At 34.1% G+C, this 23,963-nt stretch overlaps 1 long non-coding RNA gene across 9 annotated transcripts in view; it reads right to left on the reverse strand.

The window, feature by feature from the left end:
• The window catches only part of LOC144301721 (uncharacterized), a 185,367-nt gene that overhangs the window by 95,756 nt on the left and 65,648 nt on the right, over positions 1–23,963 (reverse strand). The window contains exon 4 of one of the 9 annotated variants that reach the window (XR_013368468.1): positions 2,392–2,564. The exons of 6 other annotated variants lie outside the window; for them this stretch is intronic. This is a non-coding gene — a long non-coding RNA (uncharacterized LOC144301721). Of the gene's footprint in view, positions 1–2,391; positions 2,565–18,038; positions 18,058–23,963 lie in introns of those variants that run through there. 2 more of the 9 variants (XR_013368467.1, XR_013368470.1) reach the window with 2 other exon arrangements.

The raw sequence follows: 23,963 nt of genomic DNA on the forward strand, positions 1-23,963 counted from the left end.
GCCAAACCGCTGCGCCACCCAGGGATCCCCTAAATAGCTTTTAAAAGCATAATGTGTTCATGCTGGAATATGTAATATAAATATTTTATTAGACATGCTAAGTTTTAGGGCATATATTTAGTTATATCATTTCACGTTCATGAACAAAAGAGGCAAAAGACCTGCATTAAAAGTGGAATTGGAATTTGCTTCTACTTGAGATATAGAAAGCTAACAAGAGCATTGCCCCCACCCTTATTATAAGGAAAAGCCAGATAAGATATAAAATCATAACATTTTTTAATTAAGTAGTATTAACTCAAGGAAGGCTAGCTCTTCATAGGAAAAACAGAACATAAATGTTGAGCCATCTGTAGAAAAGTATGGGAGGCAGAGCCTCTGGTTGCCACATAGAATACGAATAATTCAGTTAAAAATTTAACATACAGTTAAATATCAAGTATGTGCTAAGCATGAAAGCATGAAGAGCTTAAGCCAAGGTAGAGTTTGTGTTGGCATGCACGTTTTTCTCCTCTATCAGGGACTCATGAAAAACACTGAGGAAGGGAGGAAAATTGGAGAGTCTACTTTGTGGTTCTGGCTTGAGGGAGGGGACCAATTATTGAGATACAGGAAAGGCTTAAAAAAGGACACAGACCCTTCTCTTGTAAAAAGCAGAAACCTCAAAGATGGGGGGGGTCCACTTTTTTCACCCTGGGAGCACAATTGAAGACTTATCACTGGGAGAAGAATAAAAAGAAAACAAATAAAAAAGGTCTGCATTTAAGTGGTGCCTGCGTGGCCCAATCTGAGAAGCAACCAACTCTTGATTTCAGCTCAGTTCATGGTCTTATGGTAATGATCTCAGGGTTGTGAGATTCAGCCCCATATAGGGATCCACACAAAGTATGGAGCCAGCTTAAGATTCTCTCCCTCTTCTTCTACCCTCTCTCTCTAAAAACAAACAAAACAAACCAAAACCAAAACAAATAAAATAACCATCTACATTTGGGACAGTAGTAGGGACAGGAAACAATTATGGCTTAAGAATTCTATATTGGGTCTGTTTCTTTTTGCTTCTGTAAGAAATTAACACAAACTTTGCATTTTAAGCAATACAAATCAATCTGATTACATATGTGTAGGTCAGAATTCCTATATATATCTCACTGAACAAGGGATGTGTATATTTTGGAGGATATAGGATAATTTATTTCCTTGTCTTTACAGCTTTTAGAAGCCAACCGTATCCCTTGGCTCTTTTCCCTTTCCTCCATCTTCAGAGAAAACATGTCAAATCTCTCTGACCCTCCATCAGTTTTCATATCTCTGACCATAGCCAGGAAAAGCTCTTCACTTTAAAGACTCATGAAAGCAAGTTAGATCCACCTAGATAATCCAGGATAATCTCTCCATTGCATTTGTATAGTCCTTCTTAACATTTAAGGTAACATAGTCACAGTTCTAGGGACTAAGACATGGACATCATCTTATCAGCTAGGGCTGCCATAAAAAATACATAGACTAGGTCACTTAAACAACAAAAATCTATTTTCTCACAGTTTCAGAGCCTTGAAGTCTGGGACCAGCCTGGTCAAGTTCTGTTGAGACTCCCTTTTTGGCTAGTAGAAGACCATCTTTTTGCTGTGCCCTCAACTGGAGTAAAAGAGAGAAACCTCTCTCTCTCTTCCTGTTCTTACAAGGTCACAGTATTACCAGATTGCATCCTTAATATCCCATCTCCAGATACTGGCACATTGGGGGTTAGGGCTTCAGCATATCCAAAATATTTGGGCAGACAATTTGGTCCCTAGAAGACATCTCCGGATGGTCTTTTTCTATTTACTATATACAGTTGACTCTTGAACAACACAGGGGTTTAGGGTATGGATCCCCTGCACCGTCAAAAATAAATATATAACTTTTGACTCCCTCAAAACTTAACTGCTTATAGCCTACTATTGACAAGAAGCCTTACTGATTAAGAAAATAGTGAAGAAGGGGTACCTGGGTGGCTCAGTCAGTTAAGCATCTGACTCTTGACTTCAGCTCAAGTCATGATCTCAGGGTCATGAAGTTGAGTCCCACATTTGGCTCCCCACTCAGTGGGGAGTCTGCTTCTCTCTCTCTCCCTCTGCCCTTCCCCAACTCTCTAAAATAAATAAAATATTTTTTAAAGAAAATCATAAAGAAGAAAAAATACATTTATGGTACCATACTATAAAAAATCCACATGTAAATAGACTTGCACAGTACAAACCCACATTTTCAAGGGTTACTCTATACAAATACTATTAGTAATCTTGCATAGCTGGCAGAGGAGATGGAATTCCCTTGCACAAGTCCCCAAAATTTACAAGGCAGATTTTTTTTTTTAAAGAATAATGTCAAACAACATTAGAGTTTATTTATTCATGAAAGACATACACACAAAGAGGCAGAGACACAGGCAGAGGGAGAAGCAGGCTCCATTCAGGGTACCCGAAGTGAGACTCAATCCTGGGACTCCAGGATCAGGCCCTGGGCTGAAGTCAAGTGCTAAACTGCTGAGTCACCCAGGTGTCCCACAACGCAGATTTTGATGCCTGTAAGGAGAAGGAACAGGATTATTTAGAAAATCCCACCTTGAAATGCACCCAAACATGTCTTGCCTAACTGGGACAAACTATGACATCAGATGACCACCCTGCTTGACCATCAAGCTAGTAAGCATGAAATAAGCACCAACAAAAATGTACCACTGGGATAGGGGCAAGTACATGGAGAAAGGGACCCTTATTGGCACAGGTGCTCAAGAAAGGCTAAAGTTGAGGGTAGAATGGAAACATTGATTAAAACTCACAGTCAAAATAGCATTCATCCTAGGTCAAACAAAGCTAAAGGAATTTGAAGCTCTTGGGCATTAATAAGTAGAGCAACACAAAAATTCAAACTCAGCTTAAATCCTGAGTAGATTGACATAACCTCCTTCAATAAGCTTAGCAAAAGACATATGTCCATGTCTAGATAGAAATATTCTTTACCTTAGTCCCTGCCATTCTATGCATGCTTTGGGACATTTGATGAAAAAAAAAAAAAAATCAAGGCAATGAAACACAAAGAAAAGCAATAAAATACAACCCACTGTCAATATATAAAGGAATAAATAGAAACAGATTGAAATAACCCAGATATTAGAATTAAGAGAGAATTTAAATACCATTGTCATCACTTTCATCATATAATCATTACCATAACTGATTCATCGGCTAAAATTCCAGTGGAAATTATGGTAACATGCATGATCAGATTAGCCATTTCAGCAGAGAGATGGTAACTGAGTCGAAGAGTTGCTAGAAACAAAATAAACAGTAAAGAAATGAAGAATTCCTTTAAAGTGTTCATTAGTAGTATCAATACAAGTGAGGAGAAAAGTAGTGAACCTTAAGGTAGTTCAATAGAAATCACCCAAGCGAAAAAAAAAAAAAAAGATGAAAAACATCAAATGATGTTTTTGGAATGGAATCCTTCAAGGTGAAAACTGAGAAAGAACAGTACAAAAAGTAATACTCGAAGAGATTATGTCTGAGAATGTCCTAAATTAATGAAAGGCATCAGAGAATTATATTTTGCAGAAGTACCAAAACAAACAGCACACATCCAAATACATCATGCTCAAATGAAAAGCAAAAATAAATAGAAAATTATGAAGGCAGGTAAGAAAATAAGATATTCCTTGCAAAGAAATAATGATGAGAATTCTAGCAGATAGCTCATGAAATTAGAGACAATGGAGTGACATTTATAAAATATAGAAAGGACAAAAAATATATTCTGGGATCAATTCTAATTGTGTGGATTCTTTCCCCACATCAAGCTATTCTCCAACACAAGCTGGATGCCCTATAATTCAACTAAATTCCAGCACTATCTACTGAGAGCATCAGATCCCACAGGCTAGGGGTTAGCCCCACAAGACTGTTTTCTCCTCTATTCCCTCCAATACTTGAGACCCCATAGCAAGTTCAGGTTGTTACCTGTGCTTCTGACCACTGACTATAAACTGGAAGATCCAATGACCCCCTTCATGGTTCCAGTTAATTTGCTAGAGTGTCTCATGGTGTTCAAAGAAACAGTTTATTTAATAGCTTGTTGGTTTATTATAAAATAAAATAACTCAGGAATAATAGCCAGATGGAAGATATGCATAGGGCAATATATAGGGAAGGGGCTTGAAGCTTCCAGGCCTTCTCTCAGCATGATATTCTCCCCAAATTTCCACATGTTCACCAACCCAGAAGCTCTCTCAACCAAGTCCTTTTGTGTTTTTACAGAGGCCTCATTCTGTAGGCATGATTGATTAAATCATTGGCCATTGGTAATTGTTTCAACCTCCAGCCCCTCTTCCTTCCCTAGAGGGCATTGAGAAAATTCCAAATCTTCAATTACATGGTTGGTGTCCTGGACACTAGTGCTCCTGCTAAGATAGGTTCCAAAAGTCACCTCATTAACATAAACTAAGATTGAAAGGCAATTGTTAAGAATATCAAGACACCTTTATGGCTTTTATCACTTAAGGAATTCTGAGAGTTTTAGGAGCTCTGTGCCAGGACTTGGGAGGAAGACCAAATATATGTTTCTAATAATAAATCACATCATGTCTATCAATCCCTGAAATCGTTGATCTGAGGCTTTTCTTCTTTTATAATATAGTTCTCTTAAAGTACTGCTTTAATAACTTTCCACATAGTTTGATATGATGAATTATGGTTCCCATTTAGTACAAATACTTTGTAATTTTCATTTTAATTTCATCTTTGTCATTTAGAAGTGTGCTATTTGGTTTCCAAATATTTGGAAATTTTCCAGATGCAATTATATTATGGAATTCCTATTTAATTTCATTGTAACCCAATGAGAGCACATTTTGTGAAATGAGTAATATTAAATTTATTTTGTCCTTTTACATCCCAGAATATCGTCTATCTTTATAAATGTTCTTCGGTGTAGTTGAAAAGAAAATATATTCTTTTGTTTTTAAATTAAGTATTCTATAAATTTCATTTAGGTTTAAGTCAATTGATAAGTCCTCTAAACCCAGATAGATTTTCTCTTTACTTTTTCTATCTATTATTCAAAGGAATAGACAACTTCCTAGCTATAATTGTGGATATGTCTATTTCTTCTTGAGTCTATTTTGAAAATCTGTTAATAAGTAACATATTTTTTAGAATTGCTATGTGCACCTGATGTTATTTACCCCTTTAAGATTATGAACTGAAACCCTTAATTATTAGTAATATACTACTTTATCTGAAATCTACTTTGCCTGATGTTAATATAGCCATCTTAGCTTCTTTTGATTAGTGTTAGTGCTTTATACTATTTTACACCCTTTTACTTTTTTGTTCTTGTTAGGTATTTGTTCTTCATACTTAGAATCCATTTCTTATTGACAATACACAGTTATCTTTTTTTTTATTCCGAATCTCAGCTTTTAAATTGGGGTGGCTAGATCATCTATATATAATTATTGCTGTAGTTGAATTAAAATTAAAATCATGTATTCTTTGTTCCTTTTTCCACTTTTCCTACGTTTTTAATATTAATTGGATTATTTTTCTCATTGTTCCATTTCATCTTCTTTATTGTTTGTTTTATTTTTTAGTCTTTGCTTTAGATTTCAAAGCATACATTATTAACGTACCACAGACCATCCTTAAAAAAGTTCATGTGACTACACATATAGTTTAAAATCCTTACAAAATTGTTTTCCATTTTTTACTTTCTGACCTTTGTATAACTATTGCTGTATATTTTATTTCTATGTATGTTAAATAATCAAAAGCACTTTACTAACATTTTTTATTTACATGGTCAATTATCCTTTTACAAGATATTTTTTACAGTTGCCCCATGGCATTTCTGGTGCTAATTATTCTTTGTGTAGATTCGGATTTCTGAGTGTATTGGCCTTTTTCTGCCTTAAAGGATTATCTTTCACAATTTTGGTATGGCAGGTCAGCTAGTGATCAATTCTTTCAACTTTTATATGTCTGTAAAGCATTTATTCCATCTATATTTTTTTCAGGGTGTCTGCACTATAAATAGAATTCTAACATCATTCTTTTTTCTTTCAGTTCTTTAATGATGTTGTCTCATAGTCTTTTTGCATTGCTTTTGGTGATAAAGCATTGCCATCATTCTTTATCTTTGTTCTTCTTTATACAATTTATATTTTTCCCTGTGGACTAATTTTATGATTTTGTATTAATCTTTGGGTTTAAGCAATTTGATTATGACATGCCTCTGTTGCCTTTTTATTTTTATTTTTCTTATGTTTCTTATACCTGGAGTTCATTGAGCTACTTGACACTGAGGAATTATAGTTTTTATAAAATTTGGGTAATTTTCTGCCATTATTTCTTTCTTCTATTTTCATAATATAAGTAAATTTACTTATATTCAGGTGTTTGAAGTTATACATAAACACTGCTATTCTATTTTTGCAGTATTTTTTTCAGAATTTTACTTAAAACAGTTTGTACTTCTGTGTCTTTAAGAATTTATTTTTATTTATTCATGAAAGACAGAGAGGAGAGAGAGAGAGAGAGAGAGGGAGAGGGAGAGAGGCAGAGATACAGGCAGAGGGAGAAGCAGGCTTCATGCAGGGAGTCCGACGTAGGACTTGATCCCGGGTCTTCAGGATCAGGCCCTGGGCTGAAGGCAGCACTAAACCGCTGCGCCACCCGGGCTGCCCTTATTTTGTTTTTTAGTCACTAAACAGGATACTGTATATTACATATAAGATATATTTTCGATCTTTGTTAAGTTGAATCTGATTTATGTGTATGTACTATATTATACATATTATGATATATACATATATTTGATATAGAATATAAATGTATATAATGTGCTCTGTTCTATATTTAATCAGCTCAAACTTTTCTCACCTTCTTATTTGAAATATAATCCCATTAACTATGTTAATGTTTGTCTATTTATTCTATTTTTTGTGCCCTTCTGGGTCTTTTTTCACTGAGGTTTTTTTCATTATGAGTGTAATCTCTTGCTTCTTGTCTGACCCAATATTTTTTTATTGACTATCAGACATTGTAATTTTTGTCTTGTTGGGGAACAAGTACTGCTGTAGTCGTATAAATACATTATATATATATGTACACACACACACACACACACACATATATACACATAAAAATAAATGAGAATTTTTGGATTCCTATAAATCTCCTTGAGCTTTATTTTGGAATGCAATTAGGTTTGATATTTTTGAAGCTTTCTTTTATATTTTATTAGACTGAAGTGAAAGAGCTTTATTCTAAGGTTCTTATTCTAAGGTTTACTTTGCTCTACCGCATAGGCAGTACCTCTAAGTATTCAGTGCCCTGTGAATCGTGAGAATAGTGAGCACAGGAACTATTCCTGGTCCTGTGTGAGCCAGGTGATTGTTCCATCTGTTTCTTTTGGGTGGTTATTTCCCTGGGATTGGGTTCTGTTCCTACCTGCTTGTGGTGATATTATTTATCTGAACAGTTAAAGACGTCTCTTGAGATCTTCAGAACTCTTTTCTGGAGCAATCTCCCCTTCTCTCTGGTTCTCTGCCTTGAAAACTTCATCTGTGTATCCTTCCTATATTTTTCTGTTCCATTCCCTCAACACATAAATCCTGACAGACTCCTCCAGTTTCCCCTGCCCTGGACTATGGCTCTCTCCATTCAGTTATTTTGGGTTAATCATCAGCACTAATTTTATTTGCTTCCCCTTTCTCATAGAGTCCTGCACTTCCTGATGAATAGTCGAAATACCATTCTGTCCTCCCCACCTGTCCTGATTTTCTTGTAGGCAAAAAGCAAATTTGGTCCCTGTGATATTTGCTGACCAGAAAAAAGTCCCCAAATGGTGAATTTTAGTGTAGGTAAGTCATACCTCAGTAGACATAACTTTAAAAAATAAATAGGTAAATAGCTTTTAATAGAGAGATGGGAAGGAAGAGATTAGTTGCTTTGCTGCTGCTGTGAAGAAGAATTTCTTGAACACATGAGTGAAAACTCTGGAATAAGACAATGTATATGTATTGAGGAGCAATCTATGTGAAAAGACCTATGTGGTCAGGATGGTTCGACTCTGTTCTCAGTTCTTAGAAATGAGTTTTAATAGCACAAAGAAAATTAGATCTCAGGGACACACAGAAATAAAAGATTCAATAGATTCAATAAAAGAGTATTTGGGCCAGAAATAATAAGCTTTTCATTAAGTAAGCAAACACATCCCAGATGTTTAAGCCTATCATTCATTGCCACTAAGTAGAAAATATTTACTCCATATAAAAATATTGACTTTTCTGCAAATTAATTTAATGTAGTACTAAATGAAGTGAGTTTTATCTAGGAGAGAGGCAGCAAAGATTGGGTTGTATTTGTAAAGCAACCAAAGCAATGAGATGGGCTTGGGCTGGCAGATGGAAGAACTGGAGAAGCTGAACAGAGATGCACTAAAGGGGTTAAAGTTTATTTTAAGCCCTGCAATTTTTTCCAGGAGCTTTGACAGTAAGCATTTGTCTACGGAGTTATGTTTCTCAAATAATCCACAGCACTATACACAAACTGTTTACCAGAATAAGGTTTGAACTCATGGAAGCAGTACCCACACTCTGACCCTCTTGTTTATTTCCTTTTAAAAATTAAGTAAATCACAGCTACTGTTCTCACCCCCCAGCTATGCAAGGAATACACGCTCATTGTTAGTAATATATCATGCCAAATATATAAATAAAAAAATTAAGCTCACCAAATCTCCTCTCCTTGCTGCCACAGAAATAGCTGTTATTGCATCTATTTATTCTAGCATAAATAATTGGTGCACTCGTTCTGTACATTCAGTTCATGTCCTGATTTTTGCAATTATTATAACAATTTCTTACAGCATGTATATGTTTCATAAGCATTTAAATGAGAACATAATTATCCATCTCCTATTTCTGGACATTTAGATCATTTCCATTTTTCAACATTATTAGTAAAACTGTGATAACTTATAGATCTTTATTTCTTCCTCTCTTTCTTAATAGAAGAATTTGTATACGCTGGTTCAATGTTATAATATGATAGAATTTTGAGATAATTTGCAGGTTTATTGTTCTGCTATTCTCAAGTGTTCCTATCATTTATGATTATATGCAATTTACATATATATATTTAATGAGATTATTTTAAAAGTAATTTGCATGGAACTTTCTTACAAATTAAAAGATCACCATGACATAATAATTTACCTTTTATGTCTGGAATCACTTTTATTACAATTGTAATGTCACTATAAAATCGCTGACAACAGTAGAGAGGACTTCTGACCCACACAAGTAAATTAATCTCACTTCAGAGACACTGATTTTTGTTTTTTAAGATTTTATTTATTTATTCATGAGAGACACAGAGAAAGAGAGGCAGAGACACAGGCAGAGGGAGAAGCAGGCTCCATGCAGGGAGCCCAATATGGGACTCGATCCCAGGCGCTAAACCGCTAAGCCACCCAGGCTGCCTAGAGACACTGTTTTTGATTTGGAAGAGAGTTGTAGACATTGTTAAGAATTTTTAGCTATTTGAGAATATGAAAGTTATCTTTTAAATATACAGAGCTAGTTGTATCAAAAAGAACATTCTGGTAGGTTGTGGTAAAAAAAAAAAAAGACAGAAGGAAAGAAAAGAAAGAAAGAAAGAAAGAAAGAAAGAAAGAAAGAAAGAAAGAAAGAAAGAAAGAAAGAAAAGCCAAAGAACAGTTTCAAAAATAGCTTGAGAAATTTAGCATACTAACAGCTCCCAGAACAATTGCTTAAAAGGGAAAAAGGCTTACATGATTATATAGAATTTTAAGTGTTTTTTCACATCACTCCTTTATAATATTATAATGTTAAGCAATGTTAAAAGCTAGAAGAATTAATGTGACTTGGGTTAAGAATATTTGACTTAATCTCTTGAAAATTGTAGGCATTTGCAATATTCCAAATTGCATCAGTGCTTATTTAAAGGGATTTGTTTTCCTGAACCTTATTAAATAAATTTCTGGTTTTTTAGCCTACACATTGTTTCATTGTTTTATTGTGCTTACCCAGCTACCTTTGGAGAGATGACTCCTAAAGAAAGCAGGACAATTGTGCAGCTCAATGAGTGGTGAGAACAAGTGACTCCCATTGAATCACTTAACAAAACATCATTACACATCTCTAATTTGGCTACAGGAGAAGAGGGAACAAATCCATGTTGGATATCTAATATTCCTACTCTTTGTTCAGTTTCTCATTTGCTTGTTCTTTTTTAACTAAGTTTTAAATACCAACATATTCAGTTACTCTTAATAAAATATTTTAGTACACCTTGTTGCACTCTACTTTTTAAAATTACCATAAATCTTATGTATTCAGAGAAAACTTACAACATAATTAGAAACAGGGAATGAGGAAACAAAAAGACTTTGTGGCACTTGTCAGAGTGTAAAATGGTTCTGTTTCCATTTTTCAAAAAGGGTACAGGTATTTATCAAATCATTTAGGAGTATAAAAATCAAGACGTATGCATATTCCTAGCAAGAAAAAAAGACAAATAGTCTTGGCTCCTGCAAATTCCTCTATAGATGATTAGTTATTATTCCATATTTAAATGCATGCAATATTCACATGCTTTGCCTATCATGAAATCTTACCAATATCACCTCTCCAAAATTGATGACCTACTGTAGTACAACTTTATTTATTTATTTTATTTTTTGTAGTACAGCTTTGGAAGACTTCAGAGAAACTAGAAATGGTGTTTACAGCATTTACTTGATAATTTAAAGAAATGTATTGCAAAGTAAATCTATTTCATTTGAGTGATCACTGTCTTGTCTTTTAATAAACCAAAATATAACAAGATGCATAAAATACAAATGTTATCATATCAATAAACATCTTTATGGTATGCTCCCCCCAAAACTGAAAAATAGGAGTATAGTTTTGGTTTAATCCTCACCACATGTGACTTTTTTTGTGTTTACCCTCAATAACAAATGACTCAGTGGAAATATGGATTTCCTTCTTCACTTACTTGGTCTATATTTTTGCTCCTATAAGCCTTTGTGACATACAAATGGAACTAAAATGGCCTGTGATTAGAAGACTGGACTCAACAATAATATGACTTTAGGTGAGTTTATGTATCAGTCACAACTTCCCTATCTATAATATGAGAGATTGCAATGAACATTCTCTAAGCTTCCTAGTATCCTAAGATTTACTCTTGTCTCTCACAAAGCTATGGAAAATTTCAGAGAGCTGTTGTTAAAATTATTTCCCAAATCATATTGCCTTTGTAATGAGACAGATTTAAACACAGGGACACGTGCTTCTTTTATTTTCTAGCCTATTATAGGTAATAGCATAACAGATACTTTCAGGGTGAACATTACAAAATTCCCTATTAGTATTTCTTATTTTAAAAGTATATAATAGCATAAGTGAGGTTCAATCGTGTATTCAATTTGTGGTTCCCACGTAATTAATAAGAACCATTCTTAATTTTAAAACAGTCATAGTTGGGGGAGGGGGACACTTGGGTGGCTCAGTCAGTTAAGCAAGTAAGTCTTGATTTTGGCTCAGGTCATTATCTCTGGGTTGTGGGATCAAGCCCTGCATCAGGCTCTGCATTCAGTATAGAATCTGCTTGAGATTCTCTCCTTCTTCCTCTAGTCCTCCTCCCTGCTCTCTCCCTTTCTCTCCATCTCTCTAAAATAAATTAATAAAATATTTTATAAATAAATAAGTCCTATTTGGAACAATAAATTAGATAACTACCTTAACTCTTAACCCATAAATTTTAAAAATTGCAAATATTCTTAAAATCTTAAAATATATCCCACATCTAGTGGAAAGTATCACTTAAAACCTATCGAGCTTTATCTTGACTGTCTTCATCAAGCAAAAAAATTGTGGAAAGAGAAAATAAAATTTACAAATATGAGATTTTTGTCTTCATGGAAGGGAAACTTTCTAATAGTTCGAGCTTTTTTTTTTTTTTTTAAGATTTATTTATTTTAAAGAGAAAGAGAGCATGAGTGGAGGGAGGGGCAGAGGGAGAGAATCTTTAAGCAGAGTCTCTGCTGAGCTTGGGTTCAATGTGGAGCTCAATCCCATGATCCACAAGATCATTACCTGAACTGAAACTGAGTCAGATGCTTAACCAACTAAGCCACCTAATAGTTGAAGCTTTCTAAAGATGATAGCAACATCAACAGCAGTAGCAATGGCAGTGACAACTAACAACTGTCCCATGTCTGCATGTCTGTGCCATGTTAAGTACTTTCCAATCATTATGTCATTTAACCATAAAAATAGCTATGCAGTAGGCATTAAAGCAGTAGGCATTACATTTATTTTAGAGAGAAAGGAACTGTATCTGGAAGAAATTGAGAAACTCTTTCAAACTTGCTAAGTTAGCAAGTATAGAACGTGAGTTTAAAGGTAGGCAATCCATCTCCTTAATGGGGACTCAAGTATGTTGAGTTTTTAAGAAAACTATACACCTTTGCTAAGATAATTATCAATATTCATAAATTCCAATGTTATTATTAACTTCTGAGTTTGTTTGGGAGATAGAAATTTTGTTGTGAAGCTAAATCATGGATGTCTTGGTTTTCCCTCATTCTACTTATAAGGCATTTCTAGATGTTAAAATGCCCTTTCCTTTACTAGAAAAACAGTAAACTCAACCACATCATATTATATTTCAATCAAATTATTCTATAGTAATTGGTGACCACTGAAATATAAACTTAATTGAGACTTGGGCTTTACAGTTAAGCCAGAAGTTAACTGTTCAAGATACTATAAAAAAATAATCATAGTAGCCAAATAGCACACCTTATTATATATTTATTCTGTTCTCTATTTTCTCTTGCCATTAACTGGAATTTTAAGAAATTTTCATTTAAACACATAGTACAGGGTGGTAATAAAATATTAAGTGATAATGAAATTATCCTTTGAAATCTTAAGTAGTGTGTGAATATGATTGGAAAGAGGACAATAAAAAGATATTCTTGTGATTAATAAGAAGGGCAGGAAATTTCTCATATGAAATGCCTGAAAATATCTGATAGCTCCTCAATGCCTTTTGTGCAGTGTTGTCAAATCATTAGCAAGAGAAACTAACCAATCTCCAACATTTAGAACAACAACAACAACAACAACAACAAAACAGAGGTCCTAAAGCCCTTTAACATGCTCAGTAAGTGAGCCATTGTAATTGGTGCCCTTTGATCATCCATGGACTCCAATCTCAGGAAAAGAGAGAAAAAAATAACATGAGGGATATAGCATACATAAGTGTGCACACATCTATGCAAACAAACACTGCATCCTATTTCTAAGTTTATTCTTTCAGAGGACTTAATTTGGTTGCGTTCCTGCACATGAAGGAGGAAGTCTAAAATCACAGTGCATGCTTGGTACATTTATACTTATGTCTTATCTGAATAGACATGCTGTCAGAGAGAAACATGCCTTTATGACTTATGTGGACATTCTTTGTTTTAAACATTTGATTTTAGAATTTCTTAAATTGCTATCATCAAAAACTAAAAAGTAAAAAGGATTTGTTTTTTTTAACTAGTTAACACAAATAAACCAGATTTGAGGATACATTTAACTAGGAGGTTAACAAAGACTCCTTAAGTCAATATAAATAATAATAATTTGTAAAAATTAAAACAGTTTAGGAGAAAACTGCCTGAGCCTTTGATACACTAATTTATTCTGGATAGAGGTCCATTTAAACTCATTGGTATAGATGTACATATATATGTATGTATGTATGTACGTATTCATTCATTTAATGAATGATGAGTGACAAGTGCAAGGATCTGGTCTGAAGTAGCTATAGATTCAATTCAGTGTTTAAAACATCTTATTCACTTAATGATGGCTTTATTCATTCTTGTCAAAATGGACCTGAAAAACTTATACTACCTTTCACAGAGTGAATTATTTTTTTGCCATCGAGTTTACTAAATAATTGTAAGAAGTCGTGATTTTGACCTGACTGTTTCAGGTGAATACATATATTTGATACTTCACTTGACTCAGCTATTTCTGGTCAGGGAATATCAGAAAGAATAAACTGAACCCTGTACCATATTTACATGGACCCAAAATGGTTTTCTCATCCCAACACGTGGGATAAAGAGGTAGCATCTTTTATGAATCTTCACTGAGGCCCAGATTCTATTTCCATATATTTTGAAATATTTTGTATTTAATCTCTTCTCACCCCACCCCATTCTATCCTCACTTAAAGATGTTTTGGCATTATACATTTATTTTTAAGAGCAGTTTGAGTATAAGACTTCAAGGCATAAAGGTTGCCTGCCTGCCTGCCTGCCTGAAAATTGCTCATCTGATTCTATATCACCTTCCAAGGAATGTGTCTCTCACAACCCTCCTCCACCAAATCAATATTAAGTTCTTCCTTTAGTTGCAAAAATGCCATATCCATTATATTACATTTTTGCGATAGACTTGTTTACTTCCAACTTATTTATTGCTCATATAAAAGTTGTTTTCATGGTGCAACTAATTTTGTTGATAAAATTATTGGTAAAAATTATTAGAGTATTTTGGATACGATCATAATTCCTTCCCTAAAAATTTATGGAGATATCTTATTCATTTAATGTATTTTTAATTTGTGTCAGTTATTTCTGAAACAAAGTAAAAAAGTGAGAGATAGGGCAACTGGCTGGTTCAGTCAGAAGAGTATGCAACTTTTGATCTCGGGGTCATGAGTTCAAGCCCCACATTGGCTGTAGAGATTACTAAAAAAATAAATAAATAAACTTAAAAAAAAAACAGTGAAACATAGTCATTTACAGCATGAAATACAGAACTAAAACTACAAGGAAAAGGTACATTTATGATAGGCAGGCTTGAGAGGAAACAGTGCAATATTCTTGGGGGCAAAAATCCAGAAAATTAACACAAATACAGCTTTTATATATATAGGAAAAAGAGATCCCTGGGTGGCTCAGTGGTTTAACACCTGCCTTCATGCCCAGGGCATGATCCTGGAGTCCAGGGATCAAGTTCCACATCGGGCTCTCTGCATGGAGCCTGCTACTCCCTCTGCCTGTGTCTCTGCTCTCTCTCTCTCTCTGTCTCTCTGTCTCATGAATATATAAATAAAATCTGTAAAAAAAATACTTATAGGAATAAACATTCAGTTATGTTCAGCAGAATAACAGAAAGAACAAAAAGTGAATTCCGTAATACAGTGAACTACTGAAGTCTTCAGTTTATAAAATTCAAAATCCATTTATAATGTACATAATGCCTTGGGTGCATATTGAAATTCATGCCAGTATTTGTTGCATCCTGTTCCAACAAGGTTCCTAGCTATTCCTTGAACATAACAGTTGGGAGACACATTACTGCACTGGTATCTTTGTTTACATATTCATTTCTTTACTAAATATCCATTTGATTTTTTCCATTACCTTCCTAAGGTCCTTGCTCAGATACCAACCTCTAAATAAGGCTTAGGCAGACTGTCAGTTAATACTTCAACTTGCCCTTCTCGTACTGTGTCTAGCATTTCTAAACCTTCTTTCCTCTTCTACATTCTATATAGAATGTATAACCATCTTATACACTATATAAATTATAGTTAAAGCATATGATGATTTATATAAAAATAGTTATTGTAGTTAATAATAAGGCCTATTGTTTAATACCTGGCTTCCTCATTGAATGTGCTCTCACAGGCAGTAGGAAGCCTCGCTTTCTTATTAACTCATTTAGTTCAAGCATTCACTGAATAGTTGTTGACTCAATAAATGAATAGACTATTCAGATTATTGAGTAATTAGACTTTTTTTAATGATATTTTAATCAGATTTATGGCTATTGTTTAGGACATAGTAGATAATGGCTAGTATAAAAACTAAGATAAAAAAGCTTAATATAGAACTCAAGGTAACAGTAAACAAAATATATACTTGTTTAACTTGAAACAAAAAGTGAATTTGGATTTCCAAATTAACATAGGGAATTGAACACATATTTTAGATATATTCCCTCCTGAAACTCAGCTCAACCTGAGTTGAAACAAAATATTAAAATTTTTAAAATAAAAATCTTTTTGAAAAAAAATATTATCCTACTTCAAAAAAGTAGGATAAAAAAGTATAAGAGAATAAAAAAAAATAGATGACTAATATTTTGAAGGGTGATAATAACATGAAGAAATTAGCAGAAAAATAAGCTGAACACCAGACCAGAACAAATGAATTCTAAGAAGAAGAAATATGAGTTTCTCTATTGAAGACCACAAATCCTAAGGCTTTGGATGTGCCTGATAAGTAGGAAGGAGAGAATGAAGGCATGACTGAAACAGAGAATTTGTTAGAAAGCCTGTGTAAGGAAAAAAAACATGTTATATTCCCCATGTCAACTCCATGCTATCTTCTAAATATGGGGCAAACTGACTATTCTCAATGCTTAGCTTATTCTATAAAGAAACTTAGCTAGAAGGGCCCAGACTCTGGGATCTCAGTCACAGAGGAGCACAGTAAAAGCAAAATCTGAAAGAGTAGGGTTAAATGAAAATCTTTACATTGAATGATTAAAATCTCCAACCTCCCTGGGGTGCTCAGTTTTAGGATGATGATAGTCACACATCAGCATCCACTCCCTTCCATCACTTCACCTCAGTTAGCAACTAAATGGTCCCAGAGAAAAGACTAGCACAGGCTCACATTTGGGAATTCCCTGCCAAGAAATCCTAACAATTGGCAAGTCCCTGGCCTATCCTCATATTTCCACAATGTTTATCATTAGCTATTTAGTGCCTCAAAATTTTATATGAGTAGACATTGCAAAAATATTTGGATTTGAGGAATGACAGTGAGAAACATTATCAAACAAGAAAAAGAAGTTCTTGAGTAAAAAGTTAGATATTATAATATCTGAGAATATAATATATTCAAAATGGTGAGGTATTTTTACTCATGAAACAATAATTAATTATATTTAAAAGACACAGGACATAAAAGAAACTGCTTTAAAATCGAGTCAAAATATAAAAATCTTGTTTTTTTTATATTGCTTAGAACATTAAATATACGTCATACTGAAGGAATTATAGCAATCTCAACATCAAAAACAAAACATGGAAAATTGAAAAGAAAGAAAAATAAGAAAAGTGGAGTCTGCTCTAACATATAAGTAATAGAAATCCCAGAAAGAGAGAACAGAGAAAACAGAGGAAAGTGAGTCATCAAAAGTCAATAAAAGGAAGTATCTTAGACTAAATGAAATAAATTTCTAGATTGAGGGTCTCTTGAACAAATAATGAACAAATGACTCACATTGAACATGTTTTTGCACCTGAGATTGTGAAGATCTAAGATTTTACCCACTTAAATGTTAGTCAACCTGCAATGTCCAGGTGAGAGTTTGAACCTTTTATTAGTCATGGTAGCAGAGTAGCATCAAAATACCAGTTCCCCACACCCCAATTCCCCAAAGAATGATTCAAGGGATAGGGCCTGTTCTAGTCTGCATATGCTATAGGGTTGCATCACAAGAAAACAAAAAACAAAAAACAAAACAAAACAAAAACTCCAAATTCTTGTAGCTTGTACAGGATTAAGAGATATCTAGCTCTCCTACATCTGAGGAGATTGAGAGAGAGAGAGAAGAGTAAGAAATTCTTTGCTTTGAAATATAAACAATTCCTCTCTAGAAAAAGGAGAAAATCTCTACCTTTACCTCATCTCTGTAATCTGAAGAAAGAGCTTCAGGACAGAGAAGACTTTAAATCCTATCAAAGAAATAGGCAATTTCTTTTCTTTTATTTTATTTTTTTATTATTTTTTTAGAAATAGGCAATTTCTAATGTGCAATGCATGTTTGCCATTCAAGCATACTTTTAACCTTGGTCATTAGCAATCCTTGTTCAGCAAATCATGATCAATGTAAAAATATTCACAGAGCATTGTCTTCCAATACATATTTTCTCACTTCTGAAAAGTGAAGATAATGTGAAGAGGCTAAAATGAGGGGGGAAAAGAAGATAAATACATGTAAACAATTGTGTTAACATGGCATTTGATTCCCCAACAGAACTATCAGAAGTGAGATGTCAAAGGCACAATGCCTTCAAAATTCTAAAGAAAAATAATTTCAACTGGGTTTCTTTATCAGTAAAAATTTCAATTAAAAATGATGGTAAAATGGAAATACATTCAAGCTTACAATATCTCAAAAATGTACCATTTATGCAAATCATTATCCATACTTTTCTGGAAGCCACTTTCTAGCAAAATGGAGAAAATTGATCCAAAGAAGATCAGTAAGAGGAGAGCCAGCTGTACTGTTGGCCTACAGAACTAGAGTACAAATAGGGGCAAAAGAATAGAAAGTGCCAAGAGGACAGACTCCAGGAAAGAAAATTAATTGGAACTGATACATCACCTGATGTGCTTTGCCACGTGGGAAATTCTATTCTGATAGAGAGTTTGGAAGAATTATAAATAGCAATATAAAATACCCAAGAAATGAAAATTGAAGTAAATAACTCTAGGAAAAAAATGTACAGAAAGAAAAAGGTGTCATGGTACACTATTTGGTACAAGACTAAAGATGCCTAAAGACACATCAGCATTTGTTGAATTTTGATCCCACCACTCACTGACAACACTAAGCTGTTTCATTAAACTCCCTGGGCAAGTTTTCATAAGAATGAGGAAAATATTTTACCTAACACATATGAATATTGTAAACATTAATGATATAATGCATGCTAAGTGATTAGGAACGTTGTAAGTGTTCAATAAATATTAGGTTAATTGGTAGTAGTAGTAGAAGTAGTAGTAGTAGTAGTAATTTTTTAATTAGAACCAATTTTTTTTCTCTTTTTTAAATATTAGAATTGGAACCCAAAATTTACTCCAATGACACAGCTAATCAATTGAAGATGCTTTGGAAGAGTTATATTACTATTTCCTTGTTTACATGAACAACCACAAATATGGACATTTGGGTGTGATAATGATCACATTATAAGTTTTCATGGTTTTGTACAAATTATTTATGGAAAAAGTATAGAAACTATTCATATTACTATAATTAATCTCTTCATTTTTTGTCAGCAATACCACTAATTCTCCAGAATAGTCATTAGTTATGCTGTTATCATAAACTAAGAAAGGCTCCACTGATAACTCTTTTTGAAGACTGTTGGATAAGGATGATATTTTCAAAGCTATGGAGACATTAAATCAATTTTTGAGAGAATTACATATGTAGTGTTTTTGAATTTGAGAATTTTTTCCTCGACATGATTTGACATAGCATTTCATTCCCTTCAAAACCTCAGTAATGGGATCCCTGGGTGGCACAGTGGTTTAGCGCCTGCCTTTGGCCCAGGGCGCGATCCTGGAGACCCGGGATCGAATCCCACGTCAGGCTCCCGGTGCATGGAGCCTGCTTCTCCCTCTGCCTGTGTCTCTGCCTCTCTCTCTCTCTCTCTGTGACTATCATAAATAAATAAAAAAAATTAAAAAAAAAATTTACAAAACCTCAGTAATGGTATTTTCATCCATCCAAACTCCTTTTTCTAAGGCTACTTTCTCTAAGTAACTTCCTCCAATTAAGCATTATGGAAAGATTAAACACATACTTTTTTCACAGATATAACCACAAAACAAATTACTTTTCTGTGAAATGTATAATACATTTTAATTGGATACAAAACAATGAAGCATAAATACGCATCAGGAGCACAAAGATGAGCTCTCCTTGTCTCCAGGGAAGGTACAAATATAGATTGATATATAAAGCGCAATGCCATGGATTCACTCTTAAAGGATAAAAACACATCTCGTTTTGATTGTTTTTCAGTGAATTTGACAAGATTAAACTAACAAAGTATAGAAAATGTGCTTGGATCGTTCAGATCAAAAATAGTTTCAGTATATTGCAGTCAACATTATAATTGATAGATTTAATGTATTTTAAGCCTCCTCTCATAGTATTCTGCACTCTACACTGAAATAAGGAACTTTTAGGATGAAGTTAACATCAACCACTTTAATAATGTAGCACTAATCTTTCCTTGTGAATGCCAAAAGACAAAGTAGGATATGCAACAATACTGATTTTTTACCAAGTGATTCACCAGCTTCAGCTTCTAGGGATCAGCAAGAAGGACCAATCATTTGGAAAGTACTCCTTTAATTGAAATTCAAGGATTGGCATATTATTTGGTGTTTTGGTTCAAATGTACATTCACCAAATATCCCAAACAAAATTTTGTACAACTTTATTAACATTTCTATTTTAGCCCTTATAAAATGGTACTGTTGTACAGTTTGTTACAGACTTTTCCATTTCTTCTACTTTCATTCCTGAGATTAAGAAATATATTAGCAACTTCCTTTTATCCGGAAAATTAAATTAGTTATTGTATATAATAGACGCAAAATAAATGCTTGATAAGGAAGTAAATAGGGAACAGTATTTTAGAAGAGGAATACCTCCACTCATCTTAATATATTAGAGAGTTTCTAATGCTTGAATCCCCCACAAATAGCAACATAAACTGTTTCAACAAACACAAATTTCAGTTCCAAAATAGCTAGAGATCAAGTTTGAATTTTTCAGTTAATACTTTTGAAGAGCTCTTTTTTCTCAGTGTGAGTGCCATTTGACCAAATCAGATGTATACGCTTGTCTTGAACCCACTGTAAGTCTCAGCAGTATATTCAGAAAAAGGTGATCGGTCATCCTACTCTTTATAAAACATTGTTCTTCTTAGCTTCTGTGACCTAACATTATAGGACCTCCTTCTCATTTTCTGTTGCTGATTTTTACTCCTTTAAATTTTTCAGACCTTAGTTATGAAACTTTGGATTTTCTCTACATGTCCTTTTTCTTTGTGATATTTTCTCAGATCTTGCTCTAAATGTCACTCTCATTGAGGACTTTCATTCTGTTTTCTTGGATAAGAATCAATCATTGATTTGGCATCTCCATTTTAAAATCTAGCAGACCTCTCAAACTTATGCCGAAAATAGATCATTTGAGGCAGCCTGGGGTGGCTCAGCGGTTTAGCGCTGCCTTTGGCTCAGGGCGTGATCCTGGAGACGTGGATCGAGTCCCACGTCAGGCTCCCTGCATGGAGCCTGCTTCTCCCTCTGCCTGTGTCTCTGCCTCTCTCTCTGTCTGTGTCTCTCATGAATAAATAAATAAAATCTTTAAAAAAAAAAAAAAGATCATTTGATTATCAACACCTATCCCTGAGTTTTTCTTTATACATTCTGCTTAATCGCGGGGAATTCCATCACTATACACCAGAGTCCAAAACCTAGGGGTTCTTAATTCATCCCATTTTCATCCCTCATATCGAATCTATGAGCATGCCTTCTGGGTTCTGACAGAAGGGTCAAATTCAAATCCATCTACTTCTCTGTGCGTACCATCATCCCTGAATTCAAGCCAAGATTTTCTCCCTGAACCTTGAAAATAATCTCCCATCATGCACCCTGCTTTAGTTTTTGCTCCCATCTTCAACCTCTTTTCTACACAGAAGCCAGAAGGGTCTTTTTTTTAAAGCAAAAGTCAGTCATCGCCTTTCTAATTTACAATCTCTTAATATGAAGTACTAAGAATATAGTCCATATCCCTTACCCAGAGGACTCTATATTTCTGGCTTCTGTTTACCTCTTCAGCCTCATCTTGCACTGTTATCACCCTCATTCACCAAAATCAAGACATACTGGCTTCTTCAGGTTTCTCAAGAGCCTTCTGGATTCAGAACTTAGCTGATTTTCTATTGGAATGTTCTTTGTTTGAATCTTTGTATAGTTAGCTCTTTAGTTTATTCAGGTCCTAGGTCAAATGTCACTTCCGAAAGAAGCTGGTAAGGGTAAAACACTGGATGCTTAGTTGAATATGAACTTCAGTTAAACAATGTTTTGAGTGTTACAAATATTACATAGGACATAAACATGCAAACAGAAAATGCTGGTTAATTGAAATTTAGATTTACCTGGTATCTTGTTTTTGTTTTTTCTTAGTCTGGCAGCCCTATGACCACAGTCCGTCTCTGGTGTCCTGTATCTCACACTCTGTATTGCTTTTATTGCACTTAACACATTGTGTTATTACTTCATTTATTTGTATAGATGTTTCATTAGGTTACAGAGCTCAGGAAGGAAGTGACCTTTTCTACCGTTTTTAGCAGAGTAGCCCTTCTTGACACATAGTGGGCACTCAATACATAACTCAGTACTAATGAATTCAACCAGTGTATCACTTTAAAAATATGTGGCAGAGTAGAGCCCAGAGGCCCAAGTTCTGGCCTGGCCTCTTGCTAATGAGCTTATGCAAATTACATAATTTTTCTTAGGGTCAGATTTTCATCTCTCTATTGAGAAAAACAATACCTCTTCTTCCTGCAGAGTAATTGAAAAGACTAAATACTGTGTTTGTAATATTTTAATATTTTCGACAGTGCTAAAAGTAAAAATGTTATATTATGAAAACACAAAGCATAGATCATAGTAATTTTTAAACGCTCTGTTTGCCTGCTGATATGTGACAAATGAGACCATATAAGGTGCACCTGAATGCGGTTCAAGACTAAAGATACAGCTTTACTAAGTGAAAGAATCTATAAAATACTGTTTAAAGAAAATATGGACTATGTGCTTCATTTACTTTAACTTCTCTACTATCATCTTGAAAATAATCAACCCAAGGTTGTGTAGAACTGAATTGAATGTGGTTTATGTTTTTCTGACTCTTCATTAGTCATTGAGGGAACAACTGTCACACTAAAATTTTAGTTCAATAAGTAGAAGAACTAACTGCTGTCAATGTGTGAGCATCACAGATTTGCAGTGAAGAGGAAAGATACTGTTGTAAAACCCCGTGGAGCCCAGAAGGGATGAGCCTATAGGAAAGCTATACAATCACATATTCCCATATTCTCTGGTTTATTTTCCAACTAAACTTGTGGAATGAGACCACAGTGCCCTTTAATCTGTTCCCTATTGCCTCTTTATATGGTTAGTTCCAAATGAGATATTTTGCCCAGTGCTTATATTGTCACTTTCTGAATTCATGTCTAGTTTTGTGGAAGCACAATATGTTGGTTTAATATTTATTGATCTCTCACAATATGTTAGGAGTGATACACAAAATAGACACGACAAGGTCCTCAATTTCTAGGAATTTATATTTTAAAGTCAAGTACTACACATATCTGCTACAAACATATATTACATATATAACACTACTATTTTTTTCACTATTTTTAAACTGAATATGTCTGACAAATCAGCATAAGTACTTTGGAAGACATGAGTGATCAATATTTTTAATGAAACCGATCTCTTTAGCCAATGTGGTTAGGTTTTTTGATGGCTTGCTGTCAGAAGTTTCTTGATGGAATTGCTATGACAATATACATTTGGTAAACACTTTATTGAAAAGAAATAAACCAATGTGCTTCCTTCAATATCTTTGGATGCTAGACAATTTTTCTCTTAAGGAATTTACTCCCAAGGTGCAGTGTTTGCAAAGAAAAATAGAAATTGTTTGTTAATTGATGTCTTCAACTATTGAAATGTAAGAAAACAGAAAATTAAATCACAATGGGGAAAAGGGAAAATATCCATGTCTCAACATTGTGCCTAAGAAATTAATCTTTTTTTTTTAATGTTTTCTTTTCATTTTTTCTTTCCTTTTTTTTTTTTTTTTTTAGATTTTATTTATTTATTGATGTGAGACACAGAGAGAGAGAGAGGCAGAGACACAGGCAGAGGGAGCAGGCTCCATGCAGGGTGCCCAACGTGGGACTTGATACCCCATCTCCAGGATCACGCTCTGGGCTGAAGGTGGGGCTAAACCGCTGAACCACCCGGGCTGCCCGGACATTATTTTATTCCTT

This window comes from Canis aureus, chromosome 30, assembly GCF_053574225.1.
Source record: "Canis aureus isolate CA01 chromosome 30, VMU_Caureus_v.1.0, whole genome shotgun sequence".
In the NCBI taxonomy this organism is placed as follows: domain Eukaryota; kingdom Metazoa; phylum Chordata; class Mammalia; order Carnivora; family Canidae; genus Canis; species Canis aureus.